At 40.2% G+C, this 26,725-nt stretch overlaps 1 long non-coding RNA gene and 2 pseudogenes across 1 annotated transcript; all 3 read right to left on the bottom strand.

Annotated features, from left to right (window-relative positions):
* Nucleotides 1-733: 733 nt before the first annotated feature.
* LOC132608700 (ATP-dependent RNA helicase DEAH13-like) lies at nt 734-11,158 on the bottom strand (annotated as a pseudogene).
* Nucleotides 11,159-11,629: 471 nt separating this feature from the next.
* On the bottom strand, nt 11,630-13,559 carry LOC132626845 (uncharacterized). The gene is made up of 3 exons (XR_009577656.1): nt 13,360-13,559; nt 12,894-12,940; nt 11,630-11,971 (listed from the first exon to the last, which is right to left on the bottom strand). It is a non-coding gene; the product is annotated as an uncharacterized LOC132626845 (long non-coding RNA).
* A 10,056-nt stretch (nt 13,560-23,615) lies between these two features.
* LOC132626838 (probable pectinesterase/pectinesterase inhibitor 39) lies at nt 23,616-25,920 on the bottom strand (annotated as a pseudogene).
* Between the last annotated feature and the right edge of the window lie 805 nt (nt 25,921-26,725).

Raw genomic sequence — 26,725 nt, 5'->3', positions numbered from 1 at the left:
ATCACATTCCTTACCAAAGACTAAGAGGCACGTCCTACTTAGAAAATCTATTGGTGCCTGTCAATAGACCTTAGTTGTTATGGCTAGCTACATATGAGTACAACTGCAAACACATATATAGTTAACGGGAGGTCACTTTAACTTCACTACAACCATTCCAGCTGGTAAGTTTGAGAAACATAGTTTAAATAACCATATCTTTTACTTTAGAATACCTAAATTGTTCTAGTATCGGACAAGATTGCAAGGTGCATGAGGAGAACTGGTGCACATGACGTTCCCAACAAATGGATGGCATGGAAGGCTACTACACAACAATTACACGGGTGATCAAATATCCTAAGATCATCAGCCCAGTTGCAGCTGGGCGACATGCAAATGGCTGTGTTAAACCTCAACATTAAAGTGCTGAAACACATATATTGTTCATTTACTTCCTTGATTCTCCCGTGGAAAGTTTGATCATCGAAGACTTTGCAAGTGGCAACACCATGTGATGCATATCCATAAACCACAATGCAATTTCAGCTTTTGCTTCAAATCCTCCCAATTCCTTTGATGCCACAATATGGGCAGAAGAGAACTTGCATCATTAGTATAGACTGATGCAGAAGATTCTGGAGAATAATATGTCAGTCAGAGGAGCAGAAGCATCTGGTATTGCAGCTTTGGTTCCACCCATGATGGCAGCTGAACCAGTTGCATAAGGGAAGACGGGCTACTCTACAGGAAATTTCTTGTAAACATTTTCCATAATCAGAAGTACCAAAGTTTGACTACATATAACCAATGGGGATAAGAAGCAATGCCCATACCCATCAAAATAAAAGGCAAATTTAATCACACTTGAGAAACAAGACCACATGCAGCCATACGCTTACTAAACACGTTAAAAAGCTCATGAAAGATGGATAAAGTTGTACACGTTAAAACCATGTATCGATTGTTGCGTTCAGCTTCTATTATTGTATGGATGCCTAGAGTGTATCAACGTATTATTTGTGCGGTTGTTGCATCCAAATCGAAAATCAAGTTCCTTGATTCCAAATTTGATATCATCTTCTAACTGCAAATACCAAAAATTTGACAGATAATGTAAACTAGTGCCTTCATGAAACAGATTACTGTAATAAGGAAAAAGGAACCAAAAAAGACTTAATATATACAACATGTAAGGAAATTTGCTACCTCATTCCTTGCATGCAGTACCCAGTCTACTAAAAATCAAGAAAGGCAGAAAATTCTACCTGACATTATTTCAGTTGGTCCTTAATCATAGTGAGCAAAAATATTACTTAAAATAAGAAATGACTAAAAAACTCTTTGCCCAGAGTGAATGTGAGAAGATGATTATGCTTTTTGGTCAAACACATGACGATCCAAAACCAAACATCTAATGACCTAAACAGCAAGGAAAGGGATGGCAGGAGACTAGCGTTACCTCCCACTGTGGCTGAGATATTATGCATGTGCCAACATGCCAATGGAGTTCACATCATCAAAATAAGCAGATATAGATTCTGCAAGGGGCAATTAATATTCTCTAATAATAGAAAGTTCATCGATTCCTTTTCTCTCTTGACCTTCTTCGAGAAATGTTTTTGCGGTTCTAAGAGTACTTCAAGTTGCATCTTTTCCCAAAGGTCTTCAAAATGGTCATGAAATTGTTCCTGAAAACAATTCTCTAGGGTTATCATCCCACAATTTCCTTAGCTTGGCACAACTATCGATCCTTCTCTTCTTGATCCTCATCTTGTTTAAAAGATTGCCAACCCGCTTAAAGCCCGACGCCTCAGGCTTCAAGATGCTAGCTGGTGAGGCTGCCAAGCATTTCTGTACAGGTTTTAGGCAAGGCAGAACTTTGCCTTCAAGCAAGGAACTAGCGAATACTGCCACCTGGCTGATATCATCTTTGATTCGCAAACTATGCAGCGGGAGCTTCTCTATGCAGAGGGAGCTCCCATAGATGAGGACCAAAAGTTGGACTCACCCAACAGAGGACCTGGTCATTCAGTGGGTCATAATAAGGTTTTGGATCTCTGAGAGGCGCATAAAAACTGCATAGTGATGGGGCATACTTAATGAGCCAATTTTCTTTCACACTAGTCGCTCCTTGGATATATGGCCCTCTTGTATGCAGTAGTTCAGTGTAGACTAAATATTGTGGAGCAGATTTAGAAATAGATGACCTTCGATGGAGGAATATGATTTCTTTAACCAAGCAAGCCTGATATTGAACTTCATGAACTTTACTGTCAGATTCCGATAGAGGATGAAACATCCTTAACGCGTCTAGCAACCCTGTCAGCCCAGCCAGCACAAATAGCTTGGCCCAAAATCTCCTCCTCATTCAGTTGAAGAGGGCATTTGTTTGAAGGAATCCTCCAAGCACATTCTACATCTTCCAAAGTTCCATGAGGCCATGATAAATTTTGCTGTGAATCACATGATTTGGAGTTAAAAACGAGATGAATGAGTTGCTTCCTCAATTTGGACATTTCCTCCATTGTTTTAACATGTAACATGTTGTCTTTGCAGAATTCCAGTGGTTTATCAGAAAGTTCAAAACATTGTAGAGCATATGCCACGGTCAAAACATCACTGGTGGGGTTTGAAAATTTTGCACTAGACACTCTAGCAGTTTCTTTCAGCTTTTTTATCCTTGTTCTTTCCTCTTTCCCTAAGACTCTCACTTTCTACTGAGCCTGGTTTCTCATCCAGTTTCAAGCCATCTAGATCTTTATGCTTACCTTCAAACTCCATAAGGAAATGATTTGACAAGCTCGAAGCTGCAGCTGATGCAACTGCATAAGCCAAGACTGTGTTTGCGCGAGAATAATCTTTCACCTTTTGCATATTTTGGATTACTGTAAGGAGCATACGGGAGTGGCGAGGACTCATTGGATATTGTGCCATGGCCTTCCCTAGAGGTGTCAGCCTTCCATTGCTATCAAGTGCTTCAAGAACCTTTAAGCAACGCTCTGCTTCAACTAAGGCAATTGGCTCAGGAGGAGTGGGGAAAGGGAAGTTACCAACCTGAAATAGCAGTGGATACATATCAATGGTGGTAATCTACAAATACCAAGAGAAATAACATGCAGAATCACCAAGAAAGAAATCCTCAACCAGCTTGAGATAAGCAAGTAAAATGACCAATGAGTGATTTTATACTTTTTGATAGGGGTGGGGATGAGCATGTCGACCAGCCGATAGTTTTTCAATCTATGAATTTTTTTTTGTTTGGGTCAGGGGGTGGGGGGAAGGGGAAAGGGAAGGGGAGAGCCTGACAGTAGTTAGACAGCTTAGATAACTCCTCAAAGGGCTACTTCTCACTCTGTTTTGGGACCCACAAGACTGTTTCCAACCTATGGGACTCCAGGCGAAGATGTTAAAGTCAGTAAGACACATCTTCAATGCTGGTGACTATGGCAAATACTCAAAATAATAACACTTCAGCCAAGTGATGGAACATAGAAGAGAATAGTCTATTTCAAAAAAGATACTTGCCTTATCAATATGCATGGACTTCAGAATTAGGACAACACCATCAACTGGTACTTCCAATATTTCTGCATTTCAGAAGTCACAGAACAGGTCATTGAAGACTGCACAAGAATAAAGCCGATAACAGTGCCCAGGACCTGTTCTTCCTGCCCTTCCTGCACGCTGAGCAGCTGAAGCCTTACTTATAAATTGTATTTCATATGCTTCCATACCGTTAGAAGAGTTATACTTTTTGACCTTTTCTCTGCCTGTGTCAACCACATATTTTATACCAGGAATGGTCAATGAGGTTTCAGCCACATTAGTGGCAACAACAACTAGGCGTTCTCCTTCCTTGACCTCTTCAAACACACGAAGCTGTGCAGATGCCGGAAGCACAGCATAAAGAGGTCGAACACACATCGGACCAGCACATGTTCCATTAGCCCCAATCCTAACCTTGCTTAACAGAGGTTCAGATTCAATTGAGGCTGCCCCTTCTTCAGTGATAGGAACAAGCTCCTTTCTGCAGGAATCAGGTTCTGATGTCCTTTTACGGGCCAAAGCTTCAAAAGCAGCCTTCAGTGATGTAAGGCTTCCCTCCTCACCTAAGACATCTAACTTACCATCAGAGCTTGGAGACTTCTGGTTTAGCAGCCCTGCATTTCTCTATAAACATCGAAATCACTATCATCTGCTGAATCATAGGAACTTTCTGAGTCATCTTCATAAGATTCACCATGATCCTCATAATAAGAATTAAAGCATTCAGTTATCTCATTTACAGAACTCCTTTCAACATCAAATGCGTCAATAATCTCCTTGTCAACCTTCTCCCTGATGGTATTCGCTTCAGATACCAAAGATAGCTTATTATCCTCTTTGGAACTCTCTCAACTATCTCCTTGGAAGCTTTCCGCAGCTTCTGACACAAGTACTCAACTTCCCTTTGCCCTGTCACAAACACAAGTATACCACCAGGTGGCAATCTCTTGTGAATTGACAATATCTTTTTATACGATTGGACAACATAGTCCACCATCTCAGTTCTCTTAGAAAAATGAATAGTCACTGGGTATTGGCGAGTGGGGACTTCCATTACTGGAGGAGGATCATGGAAAAAATTTCTGCCAGATATAAAGTCCTCAACTCGAAGTGTAGCACTCATCAGCACAAGTTTCAGTGGATAAACTCTCTCTTCAGGGCTTATCGTTTGTCCTGAAAGAAGCTTCTTCTGTTGCTCCTCATATTCTTTCTACAAAATCCGCAGAGAATAGTAGTCAAATTAGTAAAAAGGGGGACAGAGAGAGAGAGAAATAAAAAGGAGGGGGGGGGGGGGGGGGGGGGAGGAGAGAGAGCAGGAGAGAAACAAGGAGAACAGGAGTCTTAGATTAACCACTAATATTTTTTAGGCCACCCAAGAATAATGAAATGGCAACCGACTGCATGGAGATAGCAAACTATTTTCTCACCTGACACTCTCTTATTATACGAGAAAGCATACCGATTAGTATATCGGTATTCAAGCTCCTCTCATGAGCCTCATCCAAGATTAAGATCGAGTAACGCCTTAAAAGAAAATCATTCTGCATAAAAAGTGGAGGGTCCGGGAGAAAATATCATTGTAAGAAGATTAAAACTTGCTTAACCAAATAAAAATTCAAGAAAACTAACAGCAGGATTCAAATTGCTCAAAGGATACAGTGAGACGACAGCAACAACAAAAATTTTGCAGTCGCATCAGTTTTCAGTTTTCCCTTGACGTATAATAAGGGATTAGGGGGAACCTGCCTTTCAAAGACAACCCTAACATGCCAGTTTCTAAGACAAGTAAGATGAGTGATACATTTTGGTACTGCTACAAATAGCAAATATTTATGTCATTCATTCCCTATCTCCCTCTAATAAACAAATAGAGATAACCTTACAAGTCCAATCCTTTGCGCATACCCTTTTTAAATTATTTTAAGTCCATATAACTTCAGAAGAATCGATCTTTATGAATCAAGTAACATCCAAATAAAGGGTGCATTGCCTCTTTGAGTGAAGAAGAGAGACCTTGCGTAGACACTCTTGAGCCGTGTTCGTGGCCCTAGGCTAATCGTTATTTCATTTCACCTATTGTTTGTCCTAACTCCATAGAGCTTATGCCAAAATTCATAAAATTATTTACCTGTCAAAAAGTAACTCAAACATATACCAGTTTAAGTATTAGAATTTTAACTTATATCTGAAAAGCAAAGTTGACAATGCGTGTGTTTAATATTTGATGCTCACAAAGCACAGATTGACAGAGAATAAAAAAAAGCCATCTACAATGGACAAAATTTTGCAACAACAACAACATACCCAGAGGAATCCCACAATGTGGGGTCTGGGGAGGGTAAAGTGTACGCAGACCTTACCCCCATCTTGGAAGGTAGGGAGGTTGTTTTCGAAAGACCCTCAGCTCAAGAGAAAACAAGACAAAAGAGTCAGATAGGGACAAACATATCAAAGCAATGCAAAAATGAAAAATAACAAGAGCGAGAAAGTCATGATAAAACAGCTTCGAAAGACAAGACCCAACAAATATAAGCAGAAATCAAAGGGCAATAAACGATAGAGCAAAACTACAACTACTAGTGCGAAAGAAAAGGTGAGACTACCCACTAGTCTTCTATCCTAATCTGAGTCCTCCACAACCTCCTATCTGAGGTCATGTCCTGTCTAATCACCTCTCCCTAATACTTTTTTGGCCTACCTCTACCTCTCCTGAAACAGTCCATAGCCAACCTCACACACCTCCGCACTGGGGCATCTGTGTCTCTCCTCTTCACAAGCCCAAACCATCTCAGCCTCGCTTCCCGCATCTTGTCCTCCACCGATGCCACTCTCACCTTGTCCCGGGTGTCTTCATTCCTAATCCTATCTCTCCTAGTGTGTCCACACAGCCACCGCAGCATTCTCATTTCCGCGACTTTCATCTTCTGCACGTGAGAGTTCTTGACTGGCCAATAGTCTGCCCCGTACAACAAAGCCGGTCTAACCACCACTTTGTAGAACTTGCCCTTAAGTTTTGGTGGCACTTTCTTGTCACACATCACTCCAGAAGCGAGCCTCCATTTCATCCACCCCGCACCAATACGATGTGTGACATCATCGTCGATATCCCCATTTCTTTGTATAATAGACCCAAGATACTTGAAAATTCCTTTCTTTTGGATGACCTGGTTACCAAGCCTCACTTCCACGTCAGCCTCACGAGGTACGTCACCTAACCTGCACTCCAAGTACCCTGTCTTAGTCCTACTCAACTTGAATCCTTTAGACTCCAACGTCTGTCTCCAACCCTCTAACTTAGCGTTAACTCTGCTACGAGTCACATCAAACAAGACTATGTCATCCGCGAACAACATACACCATGGCACCTCACCTTGAATTTGTCGCGTCAATCCATTCATCACCAAGGCAAATAAAAACGGGCTAAGAGCTGATCCCTGATGCAAACCCATCAGAACTGGGAAGTGATCCGAGTCTCCTCCTACTATCCTTACCCTAGTCTTGGCTCTATCATACATGTGTGATCACTCTAATGTACGCCACAAGTACACCTTTAGCCTCCAAGCATCTCTATATAACCTCTCCTGATACTTTGTCGTAAGCCTTTTCTAGGTCGATGAATACCATGTGCAAGTCCCTCTTCCGCTCCCTATACTGCTCCACCAATCTCCTAACAATATGAATGGCTTCAGTAGTAGAGCGTTCCGGCATGAATCCGAACTGGTTCTCTGAAATAGACACTCCTCTCCTCACCCTCATCTCTACCACCCTTTGCCACACTTTCATAGTGTGGCTTAGCAGCTTGATACCTCTATAGTTGTTGCAGCTTTGAATGACGCCCTTGTTCTTGTACAAAGGAATCATTGTACTCCACCTCCATTCTTCGGGCATCTTAGCCGTCTTGAAAATGACATTAAACAACCCAGTCAGCCACTCCAAGTCTGCCCTGCCTGCACTCTTCCAAAATTCCCCAGGGATCTCGTTAGGTCCAGTCGCTCTTCCCCTGCGCATCCTACGAACAACACCCTTAACCTCATCAACCCTTATACTCCTACAATATCCAAAATCGCGACGCCTCTTAGAGTGCTCCAAATCTCCCAACACAATGTCTCTGTCCCCTTCTTCGTTCAAGAGTTTATGGAATTTTGCATGAATTGAAAATCTTATGTAATGTGACATTGCCCCTACCAAACAAGTAGCTTCATTCAGGAGAGAGACCAAATACAATTGGAACCTTAATCCTTTCCTTCTAATGACACAGAAAGGATAATTTAATACATATACACACCTACTGTTTATAGGAAAGCATGACGGAGTAGTTAGATTTGGTTTTATGTCCTTCTGTGAATTGTTCAAATAAAATTCAAATAATTTCGAAGTGTACATGTTAGGTTTTTATTCAAGATTATTCGATTTAATGTGCAAACTGCAAAAATGTCTAGGTACCCTTAATCATTATTTCTCTTAAAGATAATTACATTAATAATCTTGTGATGAGACCTCACAACCTGCAACACAATACTCATCTCACTGCAGAAGGTTAAAAACAAGAACAGTGGGATTATAGTTGCATTCATTAGACATGCTTTGAACTGCATCCCCGTTTTATAATTAATCCCGCTTCTGAACTTCGTGTGGGATTATAGTTGCATTCATAGACATGCTTTGAACTGCATCCCGATTTTACAATTGATCCCGCTTCTGAACTTCGCTTGGCAATTAAACTGGTTATCACTGTCTCTCCATGTTATCTCAACTACCAGAGAAGCCACTCATCCAAAAATTAACTTCTAGACAGAAGCCCATAGTGCTAGGATTTTCCATTATTGGATTAAAAATGGATCTGAATTGAGAGGAATGGAGATAGTGGATTAATATAGCCAAATGGAGATGGTGGATTAATAGAGCAAACTCCAGCTAGTTAGAAATTGAGGCATAGTTGATTGATTGAAACGTCTCCGTGGCTTCTTTGAAAGTAAAATTTAAAAGGTTTCGATTCTTTCACTATTTACGGAATTGCCCTAATTTTCTCAACCTTGTCTTAAAAGATTTAGAACTGAAACGTTATAGAGCTGGGGACAATATCTGCAAAAGGATGATAGTTTTTTTTTATATTGGTAACAACTGGGATTGATAACACCAGGGCAGTGCAAAAGGATGATAGTGACGACACAATACACAGCACTTAAAAAGGTACGGACGAAGATTTCAACTCACCTAAATACTAATGCTGAAATCTTACCTGCAGTTCCCGAAGCAAAATTCCATCAGTCATGAACTTTCTGGAACAATTGTCTCCTATCCTCCTGTCATGTCTTACTTGGAAACCAACGTCTTTTCCAAGTCGAAGACCAAGCTCAAACGCCACTCGCTTGGCAGTTGCAAGTACCGCAACACAGCGTGGTTGAGTCACACCAATAATACCACCACGACCATTGGAGAGATTTGAACCATAGCCAGCTTCATAAAGGAACTGAAAGATCCCAAACAAAAAGCAAGAGATAAAACCACTAAAACAGACTGCAAATTAAGGAGTAAAAAAGTTTACTACTCTATATCACCAATTGAAGGAAAAGGAAGCATCTATAGAACAACAAAATATCTCACCTGTGGAACTTGGGTTGTCTAACCACAACCGGTCTCACCACAAACTATTACACAAGTGTTGTCATTTCTAGCTTCCATTATCTCCTGCTCCATCATGACTATTGGCAGATTGCTCCTATTATTTTCAACCTCCTTTGGTCTTGAGACATGCACCACAGTTGGAGTTATTAAAGCTCTTTGAGGAAGGCAGTTAGCTGAGTTGCTACTATTGCTCAGACTGGCATTCTGAACAGCCTTGGTACCATCCTGCTCAATATAAAGAACCCACACCGAACAAGGATGGAATGCATATGAGAGAGCCTTAACGAAAATTAGGTACTGCATATATGGTTATCACAAACTAAAAGGGTGTATAAAGAGAGACTTGAGCAATACCGTTGATTTCCTCCTCTCTTCATTATGACCATCATAAACGGAAAGGCGATTTTGCTGATAATCTGACTTTAAACATTCTGCAGTTCTATCCTCTTCTTGCTCTCACTTTGCACAGAAGCACCTCTACCGCATAGTAAAAGTCCACTCTGACAAGTCAACTCTTCAGGAGACCCTGGTGTGATGGGTGCATAAAAGTCCACTCTTCAGGAGACCCTGGTGTGATGGGTGCATAAAAGTCCACTCTGACAAGTCAACTCTTCAGGAGACCCTGGTGTGATGGGTGCATAACTTGGGACTTCACTTTCTCCTATGGAGGACTGCAAAAGATTGCTATTGACTATTGGACTTGACTGCATTTCTTCGGAATCATGCAATACATCACTAGATCGGTCGTCGGCAGTCCTCTTCTTGACTGGTCGATCCCTATGTGGCACATCTAACCCTGCCCTAGAAAACTGCACTTCTCTTCTACGCTTTTCTTGGCTTGTTTCACCCTACCACATTACAGGACATGCTTTTAGAGGTAATATCTATCAGTCGGATATAAAAGTAAAATTGAGATGGTATACACAAACCTGACCCAAGTTCCTTGAAGACCACATAAGTGAATAAAGATCATCTTGGATCTGGTGCTTCCTGAAATGTGAATTATTATCATTATCGGGAAAAATATTCTTAAATACTTAAAGTGAAAAGCTGTAGTTCTTACTTCAAGGTCTTAATGCTTTCTGCTAAAAGGATTGCCTTCTCTTTGTCTTCCTACATTTGTCAAGACTGAATTAGTCGAAGTCCAAAATATAGATGAAATAAGAGAACAATGAACTTTCCTGGACGGACTTACCTCGAGTTTCTTCAACTTTTTTTTCTGCAATTGGCTTAGCTTAATATTATTCTTCGGTCTAAGCTTTTTCAACACCTGATCAAATATATTAAAGCAAACAGTCATCTGCAAAGACTGATTACATGTACTTAGAAGATATTGATTTTCTATTTATACCTGTTCCTTTTCTTTCTTCTTCTTTTTCTTTTCCGGCAATATAATTGCATTGCTGTCTTGATCATTCAGGCTATTAAGAGAAGAAGAATCAACATATTTACAGTGAATAACCACAAAAGGCTTTTAAACCCACATTCTCAACTGAAAATAGAAACAACAATAGTTTCAGCAGCAAAATAAGCACGAAATCGATTACCTCCAGATGTCTGCATCTGCACTAGGCTCCATTGTCACGATCAAACAATAATATTCTTGCAGCCGGACAGTAATTTCAAGTGAAGCAAATTGTAGTAACAACTTAGCTGTGTTCTCAGGCTGTAAAAGGAAGAAAAGAAAAGGTAAATGGTGGTATCCAAATTCACTATAAAAGGTGTAGTTACAACTGCCAATGAGAAAATTTTCGGTTTGTTGCCAATTCATCTCCTTGGGCTATATATATCATTCGCTAAAGCCTTAAACCACAAAAAATAATTCATTACAGAAGAGGGAGTACGTATAATTAAAGACGGACAGCAAGGGCGGATGTACTGATACTAACTTGCATCCCGGTCTGTCACAAATGCGGAATGAGTTAGTGATACTCTGCTTTTTCCACTGACAGACACAAAACCATTTGAAGAAGACATACCACAAGTATTTGGCGGTTCCCCTTTTTCTTTCCTTTCTTTCTAATAAATACTTGTCCCGGCCTAATATATTCATTATTTCAAAGCCCAGAGAGAGAGAGGAAAAAAAAAATAGTTTCCCAATCGACCCCAAGCTTTTTTTTAGGGCCATAATCAAATGTTTGTATTGGGACCTCACAATGGCTAACATATTTTTTTTGTGCGAAAGATGTAACTTAATGTTCAGATCAAATAAATCGACCAAAACGATATTTACTCAGTTTTTTTATCAATTGATTTTGTCACGACCCAACCCCGTAGGCCGTGACTGGTGCCCGAACTGGGCACCCGTATACCAACCTGTTACATATAACATCAAACTGAAACTACGACAATACGAAAGCTTATAAAGGAACTCCAAAGTTCGTAACATCATCATCATATATATATATATATATATATATATATATATATATATATATATATATATATATATATACTTCCAAATCAACGGACAACTAATCAAATCATGAAATGATACGCAAGCCGACAAGGCTGCCACTACATATCAATATCATATGCAAGCCGACAAGGCTGCCACTACAGACGAACATTATGTCATTGCACATCGTACAGACACAGCTGAACAGAACTTATACACAACCCACACATATGTCCACAGACCTCTAAGAGTACTAGTAGCGAAATATAACGGGACAGGGCCCCGTCGTACCCCTAGGTAAACATATACATATACGTCATAAGATCTGAACCAAAGGTCTAGACTCCGGAACAACGGAGCTCTCCAAAACAGCTGAGTAGAAGTCCTATGCTGAAGGGTCGCCAAACCGACTATCTGTACCTGCGGGCATGAAACGCAGCCCCCCAAAGAAAGGGGGTCAGTACGGAATATGTACTGAGTATATAAAACATGAAATACAATAAGGAAGATCATAACTGAAGTAGAGATTCCAGAAGACAAGTATGATAATCAAGAAATCACTGTACCTGTGCCTTACGAAACAAAATCATGCATATCATTATCATATACCGTACCCGGCCCATTATGGGACTCGGTGAATAAAATCATATCATCATATACATATACCGTACCTGGCCCTCTAGTGAGGGACTCGGTGAATAAAGTCGTATACACGTATACCGTACCCGGCCCATCATGGGACTCGGTGCCATAATCATATCATCGTATCATCACATCATCATATCATCATATCATCATATCATCATATAACGTACCCGGCCCTCTAGTGAGGGACTCGGTGAACAATGCAGTGAAACTGTGCACGAATACAAACCCGACCCGGGACTCGGTGAATGATACAATAACAGTATGCACGAGTAGAATATCATGAGCAACCATATACCACTACATCATCATCTGAGACTCAATAGAATCAGTGGACTAACTAGCACTCAAATATCAAGACAATAGTCATGGTAAGTATGGATGTCAATAAGAACTATATCAAATAGAGCCTCGGGAATCATACGTCATGTGCCAAGATAATGCAAAACAGCTATTGGAAGTCAAGGACATTAATCATTATATAGTCTTTAAGAATAGGAACTTTTACACATCAACTACTATCCAACGTATAGAGGACTCGAGGGAAGCTCAATCATTTCAAGAGTTCTAACATCAAGAAGTGAATAGGAATCATGAATCACACTCGAAACTTATGAATGGAACTATCCCAAAGCTCATATCATTCGTCACTTATATCTAAGACATGCCAAAAGAAAGAAGGGACAACTTTACATACCTGTTAGCGACTATTCGTAAATCCGTTCGCCTCGTCGCTCTTTTAGCCTATTTAATATAAGAGTAACGTTATCGTTAGTAACTATACTTTCTAGTTCGTAAATCTATAGCCCATTTCTTATAGAACCTATATTTTAGCTTATACATTCTCATTTAGGGTTTTTGTTAGTTAGGGACTTAACGAAAATCGGGCAGCATTTCCCCTATATATTCGTCTATCCCGAATTTCCAATTATTGCCCTGTTAACACAGAAATACCAAAAATGGATATATACATACAAAATTCTCCCAACTCAGCTCATAACAATCCCAACAATCCAACAACTTCTCTAAATTCATTTCAGCCCACAATTTCATATAACGTCAATTTTATGCATTTTCTTTCTTCCAATTCCGTCCAATCCAATTTTAATAATTCCATTACAACACTAGTAATACAATTACATCATAAAATAAGAAAATCTTACCACAATTTTCTCAGAGGAATTTCTACGCTCAATTGCTCCGATTTCGCAATTTCTTCTTCTCCAACTTAAAATCCAATGTTGCTATCACCTCCTTGAATTTGTACTACACTTGAAATTTGCTCAAAACATTCAAAAATTTATTTTCTCCTCACTCACCATGGCTGGCCGAGAGCAGCCATGGGAGCTTTACCTTCTCTTTTTTTTTTTTGCTAAGTTAATTTGAAAAAATGAATGAATAACTAAGGTTTGTTCATCACCAATTAAGTATATATATGGTGGCCCTATTATTGACACGTGCCACCTCCATCTAGGAATCATCAAATGCCTTCTTGAGTTGTTATCTTTTTTTTTTTCGGGTGGGGCCCACAAGCATATTTAAATTAATTAATTTTAATTAATCACTAATCCCTACTTAATAATCTAATCATAATTAATTAGCTACTAATCTCCAATAATATTTCTATACTAAATAAAATTTATAAACAATTTATGTTTTAATTAAAATTGAAAATTAAAGATTTCTATCTCGAGTCCGAAAATAATTCCGCCCTTAGCTTGAGTCAATTTGTTTGCGGATAATTTTGACGTATAAATATACGGGGTATAACAGATTTGCATTCATTATTTTAATTTTTAATAATTTTATCAACAATTTTTCATTTTCATAAACAACTTTGTACAAAATTACCAAAATATAAATTCTTCTACGGTCATTCTTAGCATTAAAAGATAATATTTGGGATTTTTACAACTTACCCACCTAAAAATTAACCCACAAAAAAAACCTTGCAAGGTTCGTGCATGTTGTAGTTGAAAAATTCATATACAACATGATATGGACTATCATGGGTGTTTCCTCCTCCTTTAAATTAGACTTACCAGGTGACTCTCACAAAATTAGTATCCATCCGCATGATAATGAAAAGATATCATTCAAACCCATGAATACGAATTCGTTGTAGTGTCTACATCTACATTTCAAGCCACCATGAACCATTTTCAAGCCTTCCTCCGCTGCTTTCTCCTTGTTTTCTATCCAGACTTGGCAAGACCGTTTTCATCACTCACTATTTGTTTTTCGATCAGAACATTTTTTGTTGCTAAGTGTTCCAAAATGTCAATTTGGGTGCTTATATGTTCATATTATCTCTTTCAAGGAATTACAAGTTGTTCCTGAAAATTAAGGCTACTGAATCATGCCCCTCAACCTTTTTTGTGAAGGGATGTTAATGGTCTCCATAGAATCGTACCATTAACACTCTGAAGTATATTTGTGGCTTATTGGGCCGTACAGGCTACTATTGTCAATTTATTAAAAGTTTGCCCAGCTCGCTTCACTTCCAACCGATCTTTTAGATAATTAAGGACACTTTTCCCTGGTCTAATGTAGAGGTTGCCGCATTTCTCAAGTTAAAAAAACGCTTAGCTTTGGCCTCGTTCTATATGTCCATCAAACTTCAACATTTTTTTTTTATGGCAACTGATGTGTCGGCCTATCGGGTAGTGGCAATGGGATTGTTATTCTCAGGACGGCTATATAGTTGCCTCGTTCGGTAAAATGGCTCCTCGTATGCTAGTTGCCTTTACTTATTATAGGAAAATGTTTGCAATCACTCACGTTGTTTAGAAATGGAAACAGTACCTTAGAAATGGAAACAGTAAGTGTCTTAATCGTGAACCCATTATATCTGCAAACTTCCATTTGCAAACCAAATCTTTGTACACTTTATTAAATTAATTAAACAGTAGTTGCGACTACTTTTATTACGAACCTACTTGGCTTTTAAAACTTGTTGTATCATTTAGGTTGGATAAGGTTTACTAGTGCAGTACTCATATCATCTAATTTACTAGGGTTCATTACATTATCTAATACATATTCCTAATTATAAAGATTTACATATTCCTAATTATAAAGATCTCTGTTTACCCTTAAAACAGTAACAATTAAATTTATATGTGGTTTATAGGATATGCGGCTAGATTAGTAAGTTATGTACAATAATAGTATGCAATAATAAACGTTATATTGATGAAATAAGAGAAAGAAAAGCCCAAGAAATCGAAATGAAGACTATGAGAATTTGGTCCGATTTTGAGATAGCTTCTCTGACCCGAGCCAATCAATAAGAAAACTCCTTTCTCTCTTTTTCAGGTTACAAGTATATGAATATTCAGAAAAGGCTAGCCCTAAAATGAAGGGGGTACATCCCTATTTATAGTTAAAAATAGATGGGCCTTAGTACAATCTAAAAAAAACCTTTTTAAGAAAACCCTAAAATGGATAAGACGGCGCCCGTACGGATGTCAGAGATCCCGTACGGATGTCAGCGCAAATGATGGGGCGGTTAGGCGACGTGTAAACTGGCTTGTAATGGATACTCCGAACTTATGCTGAGTGTCTTTCCTCCAGGTTCGGGTTTCCGAGCCTATTAACATATCCTCGATTTTTGACACTTAGTTTGGAAAGTTTACGTCTCCTTGGCCCCCGTTCCCTTCGATCTTACTCGAGACTAAAGATCTCGTTCCTCTTCGACCTCGCATCAGACAGATTCGATATTTACTCCGATTTTCACCGTAAACAGATTGCTTTGGTTTTTACCGTATACAGATAGTCCTCACACTTCTCGGATCGAAGTTACACCGAAGTGACAGGAAGTGGATCGATAACCTCGGTGACTTCCTTAGAAAGCTTCCCTTTGAAAACATGCGGGAAACGGAACGTCTCTTCAGGTCACGTCTCTCTGACTTCGGACACATGTCTTCCTTTGGTTGGAAGACCCTTCAGTAACGGCCTCAAAGTTTTATCTATAAAAAGGCATCACAGTCATTTTCACTTTTCACTTTTTACCTTTCATCTCTTTGATCGTCTCTCTCCTCTTGCTCCTCTTCTTAAATTTTCTTTCGAATTTCTGAGCCTTCGATATTTTCCGAGAAAATTTTCTTTAATCCTTCATAACTTCATCTCCAAATCTTCATATCTTCATATTTTTAGTCTTTAAATCTTCATATCTTTATACTCAGGTCTTCGTATCTTCATTCTTTCCGTCTTCAAATCTTTCATACTCTGATCTTCAAAACTCACGAAATGGCAACGAACACCAATTCTACTCCCCAAAACGTTCCTTCGATTTCTTCTCCGAATGTCGAGGTTGTCGCCAGCCTCAGGGACAAAGCACAAGCTAGCTCCTTCGAACCCCAGGCCAAGGACATAATCCCTTGGAAATATAATTTCAATCACGAGTTCGTCGTTTAAACGACTATAAAAAAGTCTAATCGGGGCTACGACATCAGGTGTTACCCCTCATCGATCAAAGAGGGGCACCTTCCCTGAGTCCGAACTGACTGCGGTTGGGACAACCGTCCTATAGAGATCATTGCTCTCGGTGATGATGAAGCAATCACCTACTTTAGGGAGGGGTTCTTGTATATTTATACATACCCTTTTACTTTCAAGCTCGACCCTCCAATAGACCTGGTCATCCTTGAGATGTGCCGAAAATATAAAGTGTGCCTCGCTCAAATTGGTTCGAACGTTTGGAGGATCGTGACCTGCCTTCGCCTTCTGGCCAACAATGCTAATGTCGACTTCACCCTGCGCCATCTGATCTGGCTATACTGCCTGAGGATCTTTCATGGCGGAGTTATAAAGCTCGCCAAACGAGGGAGGAACCCTATTTTTTCTTGTGTTGATGAGAACAGGGATCGAGGCTGGTATGAGCGTTTCGTTCGGGTCAGGACCGCGAATATCATACCGGCGGAGTTCATGCCTTTTCCTGAAAGGTGGAACGATAAACGTAAGTTTTATAGAGCTTATTCCCCTTTTATGAGCCTTTGATCATTCCCCTAACTATGTCCGATGTTTCAGCTGTTGGCTTTGTTCCGGAGGCGACCCCCCGATTTCCTAGGTGGATCGACAGTATCATAAGCCAACATCCGCACCAAGAGTGGACATGGAAAGACATGTCCCAAGAAAGGTGGTCAGCACAAAACCACGGTATTTTTCTCTTTCCTTCGCTTCATGTTATTTTCTTCTGTTCAACTCTTTTCTGAACTAACCTTCTTTCGATATTCAGGTTTGGTAAGAGATTTTTCGACCCCTCGGCCCGTGCCAGCGGATGAACCTTCCACACCGGGTTTGAATTTTGATATTTCAGAATCAGCGCGGCTTATTACCGAGGCTGAAAAGAAGAAAAAGAAACCTGAGTCTTCTAGGGGTCATAAAAGAAAGAAAAGTTCGAAGGATGCAGCAGGTACATCCGAGGCTCGAGGTCTGAGGGATGACGCTGATGATGACATTTGGGTTGCGAGAATCCGTTCAGACCCTTTTATTGTTGCTGCTACCGAGATTGAGACAACTTCAGTGGAGGTCCCCGCACTATTTTATTTTTATTTTTTATTTTTATTTTCATATCTATTCTAACCACACCGAATCATGCCCCGCAATACTCACGATCACCCCCAACAGGCCTTTGGCCTCATTTTCCGCATCTTTCACTTATCACCCCCAACTTAGGCTTTTAGCCTTATTTTCCGCATCTTTCGCTTATCACCCCCAACTTATGCTTTTAACCTCTTTTGTCATTCTTTAGTGTCAAAGAGGGACTTAGTGCCAAATGGGTTTATTCACAGAAGGGGTGTAGGTTAGTTAACGACTAATCAAATAAAAAGTCTACAAGCTCAAAATGGGAGACTAGGGATCAGTTTCTGTACAGACTAGGCTCATTTAAGATAAATAGGCTCTGGAGTCAATACAAAGAAAGCCTAAGATCACTTCACAATCAAACTCTCCTTCAAATTTACCCATGACCAACCGGGCAAGTTCTAGATTACAAGCATCATACACAAATAGAAACTAAGAACTCACTACACAATGGCATAAGGATTGTTTTAATACCCTGACTTGACTTCCGTTTGAAGATTTCACACACATGGACACCCTTTATTTGCAATGTCATTAAAAGAACCATACATGTCAATATTAACAACCCATTCTTAATGTACATCACAAATTATTTTTCGGAGGGATATCATTGACTTGTAAAACACTTTTAGCTATGCCAGAAAACACGGACCACCACCACTTAAGTCATCCTTACTTTACTTTTAACTAAACATCCTAAATATGCCAGGTTCAACATAAAATAACACTCTTCGGGAAAAGAACACATGGCAAAGAACAGCCGAAGAGAGTCCTAAACACATACTTAATATCACAATTTAAGATAAAAACAATACCAACAAAAACAAAAACAATATCCGATACCAAAATAATACCAACAATACTAGCAATTACCCTACACCCCCCCAAAGGCATCTATATAATCCATCAATAGAATGTAGGGCCACCCTGGAGCGCACTAGGCGCTTGGATCTGCTGCAGCATCATGAGGCTGGATAACCTCGGAGGTAGGAGCAATAGTGGTATCGAGCTTGCCAACACTAGAAGTCCTAGTCTCAATGGGATGGGCTGAGCTAGAAGTCGCTCCAGTGGTGTCAGAACTCAGCCGGGACTCATGTCGGATCTTCTTCAATGTTCACCGCTCCTCTTCCTCATTCTGTAGGCCCATGACATCAAACGGATCAAGACTCTTGAGAATGGGATCAAGGTTTTCATCATCTAGCGTGACTCTCTTGCGCTTCCCTTTAGCCGAAGAGTAGGTATCCTCTTCCAACTCCTCCTCTTGCTCCCCATCGATCGTTTTCTCGATCTCATCATCCCCAAGTAGACTATGAACCGGCTGATACAAGCTCTGTACCAACTCTGTGTGTACTTTCGAAATCTGGTCCGTCACAACAGCCACTTCCTGTGCCTTCAATTTCTGCACATCATCCTTTAGTGTCTGCAACTCACTCCGAACAGTCCCCAATTCCACAACGGGTGTGTCTTAGTCAACTCCGTCATTCTGTACTCAATACCATCTATCCGAGAGTGGATCTGTAGGTGGTTATCAGGCATCTGTTCTTTTATCGGCCTTAAAGCTGCATCAATAGCCTTTTTTGTGTACAATTTCAGCTCGGTCATGATCTGTTTGACCTGCCTATCTGTTCTATCTGCTTGCAGGACCACTGCCCCAAATTCTCTCTGTCGAAAATCATCTTTCTCGCAAGTTCGGGTGGGAATCCCGGTATAGGCTGAGCCGGTGCTGGGCTCGCTCCAGTGGAAGAGGTGGGACCTCCCGAAGTAGGTGGAGCTGGAGCTGGAGCTGGAGCTGGCATGGTCTGTGGAGCATAGTCAGCTGGTGGAGCCTCAGAATCTGTGGGCTGACCCGCAACAGTTGCCTCAGCACCCATGATAGCTAAGGGTAGAACATCTGATCCCATTGGCCCCTCCGGCACATCAGAAGACGAGGCAAATGGCATTGTACCTTGGCCCAACATATCATCTCTGCCCTTTCTGATGTCATAGATACTCCTGGCGATCACACTGTGGTCGATAAAGGGGAGGGGTTCTGGTTCCTCTCGCAGGCATAAAAATGTGAGCAAACATAGATGAATCAGGGAAGTGGCTGGTTGTGTGGCTCTCTCCTGGAGATCTACGGCTACCCGTCTTCCGATGTTGATCTTATACCTCGACATAAGGGCAGCCACAAGAACAGCTCTGTCCGGGGTCAAATAATTATCTGCCTGGGTAGGACGGATGCGGAACAAAACAATCTGCCACCAAAACTTTGCCTTAGGTGTGAGGGTGTTTTTCCAAATCCTAGTAGTGGCTGTCAACTTTAGCACTATTGCCCATTCGGGATCTGCCGACCGTGCAATCACTGAGGCCACTCATTTTCTAAATGGGATTGTATCTTTCTCTGTAATTTTGTAGACAAACTCTCCTTCTTCCGCCACTGTAGGCACAATATAATCATCCCCGAATAGTACTTTATTGATGGCCATCAGAGAAATATCAATCTTCTTTTTGCGCACTACCACCTCATTCATGGTCGGCACTTGAGTTGCGCGCTGCCCTTTTTTTCTGTGCGTTGAATACAGCAGCCCCATAGGAATCGTAGAATTCCCGAACAAGAGCCGGGATGTAGGACCCCACGTGGTTTTTCAAAAACTCTAACTTGTGGAAGCGGAGAGTGTCACGGATGCCCGGATATCCATCGAGACCATCGAAGCTGACGTTCCGTTCCTCGAAAATACTTCTCTTCGGGTTCTGCCCCTCATGCTTTGCTAGCTCACACCCTTTGTTGTACAGTTCTTCAGACCCCTCCATAGAAAACCGGAAGTCCTGCTCATACACAACCCTCATCCGGATGTCAGTCTCTCTTCTTTCCTGCTCGCGCTCCTCCCGCAGTAGGCTGTCTAATGGGTGGTTGTGGCCGGTGTGGTGGTGTGACAGCCTCCCTTGGTCTACTATGGCTTAACGAACTAGAAGAACCCTCCTCATCAGACGAGGAGGAACTTTCGGATGGTGAGGCTGGCCTGCTATGTGCAGCGGGCTTCTTTATAGCCCTTGTGTCTTTGAGTTGATCTTCATCGCGCAACCGTGAGGTTACTTTGCTTGCACTGCGACCTTTTCCTCTGCCGGCAACCTTGGGTGCAACCTTATTTCCTTGCCTTGGGTTACCCATACCTGTTGAAGGCAAATTTAGCTATGATACACAAAAAGCTTTTCAATTATACAACTTATTGGTTGAAGTTCAGGACTTCAATTAGCTCATGCACCGTAACATGGTCGACGGACCGTCGATGGTGTTACGGGCCGTATCTTCAACCATAACTCATTTTGTTCATTTATAACACAGGGACCGTAACACGTTCGACGGATTGTCATACGTGTTATGGTCCGTAACAGCTTACCGTAACGTGACCTAAATTTCCAGAAAGTTTTTTGGAAATCATAGGTGTTACGGTATGATGTTACCGACCGTCAAACGTGTTACGGTCCGTAACACCTGACCGTAACCTGACCCAAATTTCCAAAAAGTTTTTATGGAAATCATGGGTGTTACGGTCCGTAACACATGTTACAGCCCGGAACACTGAGCGTCGGGCAGCAATTCAACAGATTCCTCATCGTAGCCAAATTGTTTCATTTAAGCACGAGGCCAAGATTTTCAACCTTACGATCCTTGGTGTATGGTATAAAACACCAGTTGGTCCCCTCACATACCTCGGGTTACTCAGACTTCACCCGACTTTTGCAAAGTTTTCTTTGAAACATTTTGTCGAATAGTTGGCGGGCAAACCAATTTACTAGATTCACAAGTGAAACTTTCAATCGGGATGCCCTCCGACTCAGTGGGAAACAATGTCCTTGAGCCCACGAGTCCTTCAAACAGCTATCATACCAAACCCAACCCCCCACCTTTGTCAATTCCCGCTCAATAATCCATGGGAATTCAAAAGCATTCAAAATCAGAAGTACATGGCACGATATACGACTTTAATCATGGAAGATCATACCAATCCTATCGATAGATAGAAGACTAGAGAGAGTCAACACATTGTCATACCTGATTGTGGACAAAAATTGGATGAAACACTTGCGACTAAACCGAAACAGCGATGGACTTCACAAGAACAAATCAACAACGATGGTAGGGTAATAGAGGAGAGATGGTTAGGGAGAGAAAGAGAGAGGATGAGGAGGGTTATGAAGGAGAGGGGGAGTTAAGGGACCGTTTTTCTTTGTGTAGTTTGAATTTGGAATGTAACCGTCGGGTGATGTATTTAAACGTTCCCGACCGTTACGCTTCGAGTTACGGACCGTAACCCAAGGTACGAGCCGTAACTCGTGTTACGGTCTACCCAAACGACCCCGTTTTCATGTTTCATTAATGACATGGCAATACTGCCGACGGACCGTAGCTCGTGTTACGGTCCGTATTACCTGGCGTAACGGGTGCAAATTTTCCAGTTGTTGCCCATATTTCTGTCAAGGTTACGCTCATGTGTTACGGTCCGTAACGCGAGTCGACGTAACACCTGCCCCTCCTCCTTCAGTGATTTCTGCCCCCTTTTTTTTGTTACGCTCCATTATACGAACCGTAACATGAGTTACGGGGCGTAACATGGAGCGTCCTTTCATTGCAAACTTCAGCACTTATTTTGTTTTTGCCTCTTCTGTCATCAGAATCCTAACACATCAACAAACACCAAAAACATAAAAGAAAACAAAGGAAATACGATATTTAAAGTACTCATAAAGCAGTAAATGTGGGTTGCCTCCCACACAGCGCTTGGTTTAACGTCACGGCTCGACGTGATACCTCAATTTCTAGTTCAGGAACCGTATTTCAAACGATACTCATCAACCACTTTACCATCATCAATGCACCAATGATAGTGCTTCACTCTTTGTGCATTCACTTTAAAAGTCCGAGTGTCATCCTCGGTTTTCACCTCAATGACACTTCCATTTGGGGTAACACTTACAATTTCAAACGGACCAGACCATCGAGACTTTAGCTTGCCCGGAAAGAACTTTAGGCGCGAATTGTACAACAAGACCAAGTCCTTCGGCTGAAAATCCCTTTTGAGGATCTTCGAGTCATGATAGTATTTCATCTTTTCCTTATACAGTGTTGCACTTTCATAGGCATTGTACCTAAATTCATCAATCTCGTTGATTTGAAACAACCTCAGCTTGGTTGCTTCATGCCAATCCATGTTCAGACATTTATACGAAGATTCCATATTTAAAGTTTTATTTTATTACTCATTTATAGGGTATATATTGTAAATTAAAAAATAATTGTAGATTATATAATTTAATACTTATTTATTAGTAATTGTGTAAGTTTCCCCAAAAATTAAGCAAAAGATTTAATTAATTTTAACACAAAAGGTACAAAAACAAAACAAGATCAATAAAAACTAAAAAGTGTTTTTTCACAAGTGAGTGTAACAAGGTTAGAGGTTCTTCTGCAACACGATTTTCTCCATTTTACAACTTTATACTCTTAGCTATATAGTCCTGGACTTTAATTTTAGGGCGCTTAGTTAATCAAACTCGCGCTTCTTATTTCGTAGCTTGAACATATAAAACTAACGCAACTTTGTGTATAAAGTGTGACTAGTAATATATAGTGACATTAAAATTGTATGCATTAATCAACATAATGATGAATATAAGAAATCTATCTTCTTTCTTTGCGCAAAATTATTATTGATCGTTTCAAGCTCCTTTGATGAATGTGTATCCACTAAAAATATTAAAGTTGATGCTCGTAGGCTAGCATTTTGAAGGTCCTTTAAAATGAAGGGATGGGCTAGGCTAGGGTGTGGAACCCCGCAACATGCTAAGGCTGGATGGGGTTGGGTTTTGAGCTCTACATGGAGGAAGCAATAAATTATTGTAAGAGATTTCAGGGGAACATGGTCACGAATTATGTGCCCACGATGCGTTTGCTTAAATCAACACGCAAATTTTTATTTTCGTGAGCACGAAAAGGAATCACACTCCTATTTGGGTTTCCCAGAAACAGAAAAGATTGGTGAGATTCTTGGTGTTCGAATTAGTGTTAGGATTAAGAGCGATTAACAAAAAAAAAAAAGGAAATCAAGACGTCTTCTAATGCAGATGAGAGGGCAGACCCATTTTTGACTTTAAATGATTGGACCTTAGTGGTGAAAACTATATTAGTGGACCTTACTAATGTACAGGTTGCACGTTGGGAACAAGTCTTAGCTTTATAAATAGATCCGAACACGGACTTTACAGTTCTTGATTCTTCCTCTAGGATTTAATGTTAAAAATCCACTAACCTATTGCCAGATGTGTCACTTGATGTCATGTATATTCTACCCAATTTTTCTTTGATAAAGAACAATAGGATATTCTTAATTGGTTGATGCTCGGCAAAGTGAACCTTTTCTATTGCATTTCTTTTTGTAGTTTGCGTGTGTAATCTTCTTTAAGCATTGTAATAAGCTAAGAACCAAAATGCAACGAGTACCTTTGTGCGCTTCAAGTAGACTAGTCAAATTGTAATTTCTCTAATTGGTTTTAGTAGTCCCACTTGGTAGTTTTTACAAATATTAACTAGAAAAATCGAATTAAAGTTATAATATGCACGGCTTTTAAAGAATAAATTACACTAATGAGTTAAAGATTCTTTATGCACAAGATACAATCAAATACATGCAATTAAAAGGATAAGCCAAAAAAAACAAACTTACCAACGGTAGCAGATCGGAAAGTAGTCCATCCATAAACATGATTCCGTTTTCCCTTTATCTTTGTCTTTCCGATTCCATCTCCGACAAACATTATCATGGTTTTCGTCTTGCCTACCTCAACATATTCAAAGTAAGATCCCTCCTTAATGTATATCACGAATCTTGTGCTACTGGAGTTGGGTGCTGGGTGCTGCACTTAAGGCTTCGTTGATGGTCGTGAAATTACCGGTACCATCCTTTGCCACCATCAAATTGAAGGTTGTCTTGTTCACCGGAGCTTGCAGGAGTGCTCTCTCCCGCCTCTTCAGCCATTTCGGGAGCCCATTTTTCATAGCTCCGTACTCAGGAAACACTTCTTCAGAAGATGAGGGTCTCCTAATCTTCTTGAGTATGGCCAGGGAGTTGCTTACGTGGTGAGCGATGGTATGCAGATTGTCATCAACGTAACGGCTCAAGTTCTTTTTACTGTAGAAAAGTCCATCGAGGCAAGCGTCCTCGTTGGTCATTGCAGCACTGAGAAGTGTTTGGATTTCATTGTAGTGCTTGGAAGCAGATTTCTTTGGTGAGAGATCAGTGAGGGCGGTTCTGAGTTCAGAAATAGTGTCCCCCAAGAGTTGAATACAGTCTTCCAGTGCTCGTCTTTCAATAGGCTCCAGTTTCGGAATATGGTGGCGCAGGTCGCTGCAGTTGTGGGCAGAGTCTCTGACCTTGCCCACTGCGACTTTAACCGTAGAAGAAATGATCTCAGCAATGGATTTACGGTGGAGATCTGGGAATGAGGAGAGAGTGGAAACACAAAGTTCAGGGTGTAGTGTGCCCTCGCAATGGGATTGCGCTATTAATTGGATGTTTTTGTGAACGTGAATATGCGGAGTCGCTACTACTACTGTGGACGATGATGAATTTGGGTAGCTTAAGAGAAGGAAGAATGTGAGTAAGACAATGGCTGAGGAGGCCAAGAGAGTAAGTAGAAGTGAAGGTTTGTGTCTAAAGTTATACATTACTAGGAAATTTGAATGACCGATTTCATCAATAAAAGATCCTTTTTCAATATTTGAATATTATAAAAAATAACAAAATGATAGAGCTTGACAGTAAAAAATTATTTCAAGCAAGTACTTTCACACACAGAATTGTGGAAAAATAGAAAGAAAATAAAAGATCAGACCTTTCTTTTACACGATCCATAAACAAAAAAAACAAAAAAAAAAATTGTTTCTTACAATTTGAACTTGAAAATATCACTTCGCAAACACATAAGCTGAACTAAAACAAAAGCTCACAAAAAATTAGCCTACAATCTTGAGATTCTCTTCTTAGTGGAGAAGGAACAACAATTATAGCATTAGAAAATTCTCTTATCACTATAAATCGTCTATTCATTCTTTGATTCTGTCTCCCGTTTCTTCTAACAGCAAATTACCTCCCTTTCCATTTTTCTAAATGCTTCATCTAATGCTCTGAATCACAGCCACAGGGGTAAGACTTTCTTGGCTTCTGTTGACACTCAATTTTGTCCGGCCTCTCCTCCGAAATACCTATTTTACGCTTCTAATATTTTTGGAAAATTAAAAAATATATATATTTATATTTTTACTATAATTATTAGCCTCTTATCAATACCGGCATTTCATTATTCTATTACAGTTACTAGCCATCATTATTATTATTACTATTATTATTATTACTATTATTATTATTATTATTATTATTATTATTATTATTATTATTATTATGTTACCAATATTATTATAATTCACAATTTTTATCATTTCGGTATTTTACCAGCTTACGCACACGCATCGCATTTATCTTTGCATAATTAAATAATAGTGTTTATTTACTGTGGATTTTCGAAATATTATTGCACGGCTATTACAACACCATTTTTTATCTGAGCACTAATAATTGCATATTTTATGTTACGTAATATTTTAACGCAAGTTATTTAAGTAGGTCTTTATTTAAACGCAGTAGCCCAATCAACCCATACTATTTTCAGACCAATTCATAAATCAGTCCACATTTTAATTTACCAGCCCAATTTAATTCATCTTATTCCAAATAATTAACCAACACTTCGGACCAGCCCATTCTTTTAATGCCCGGTCAAAAATTGACCCAGTCCAAAAAAGAACCGGGTCCGGCCCATTCCGTTTCAAGATAAGGGAAACCCTTTCCCCTTCATTTTTCTCCTCTTCTCTTCAAGCCGCCACCCCCATCTCTCCCGCTCCCTTTCCCT

This window comes from Lycium barbarum, chromosome 1, assembly GCF_019175385.1.
Source record: "Lycium barbarum isolate Lr01 chromosome 1, ASM1917538v2, whole genome shotgun sequence".
Classification (NCBI taxonomy): domain Eukaryota; kingdom Viridiplantae; phylum Streptophyta; class Magnoliopsida; order Solanales; family Solanaceae; genus Lycium; species Lycium barbarum.
Note: the sequence above shows the minus strand (reverse complement) of the source record. Positions and strands in the feature narration are given on the sequence as shown.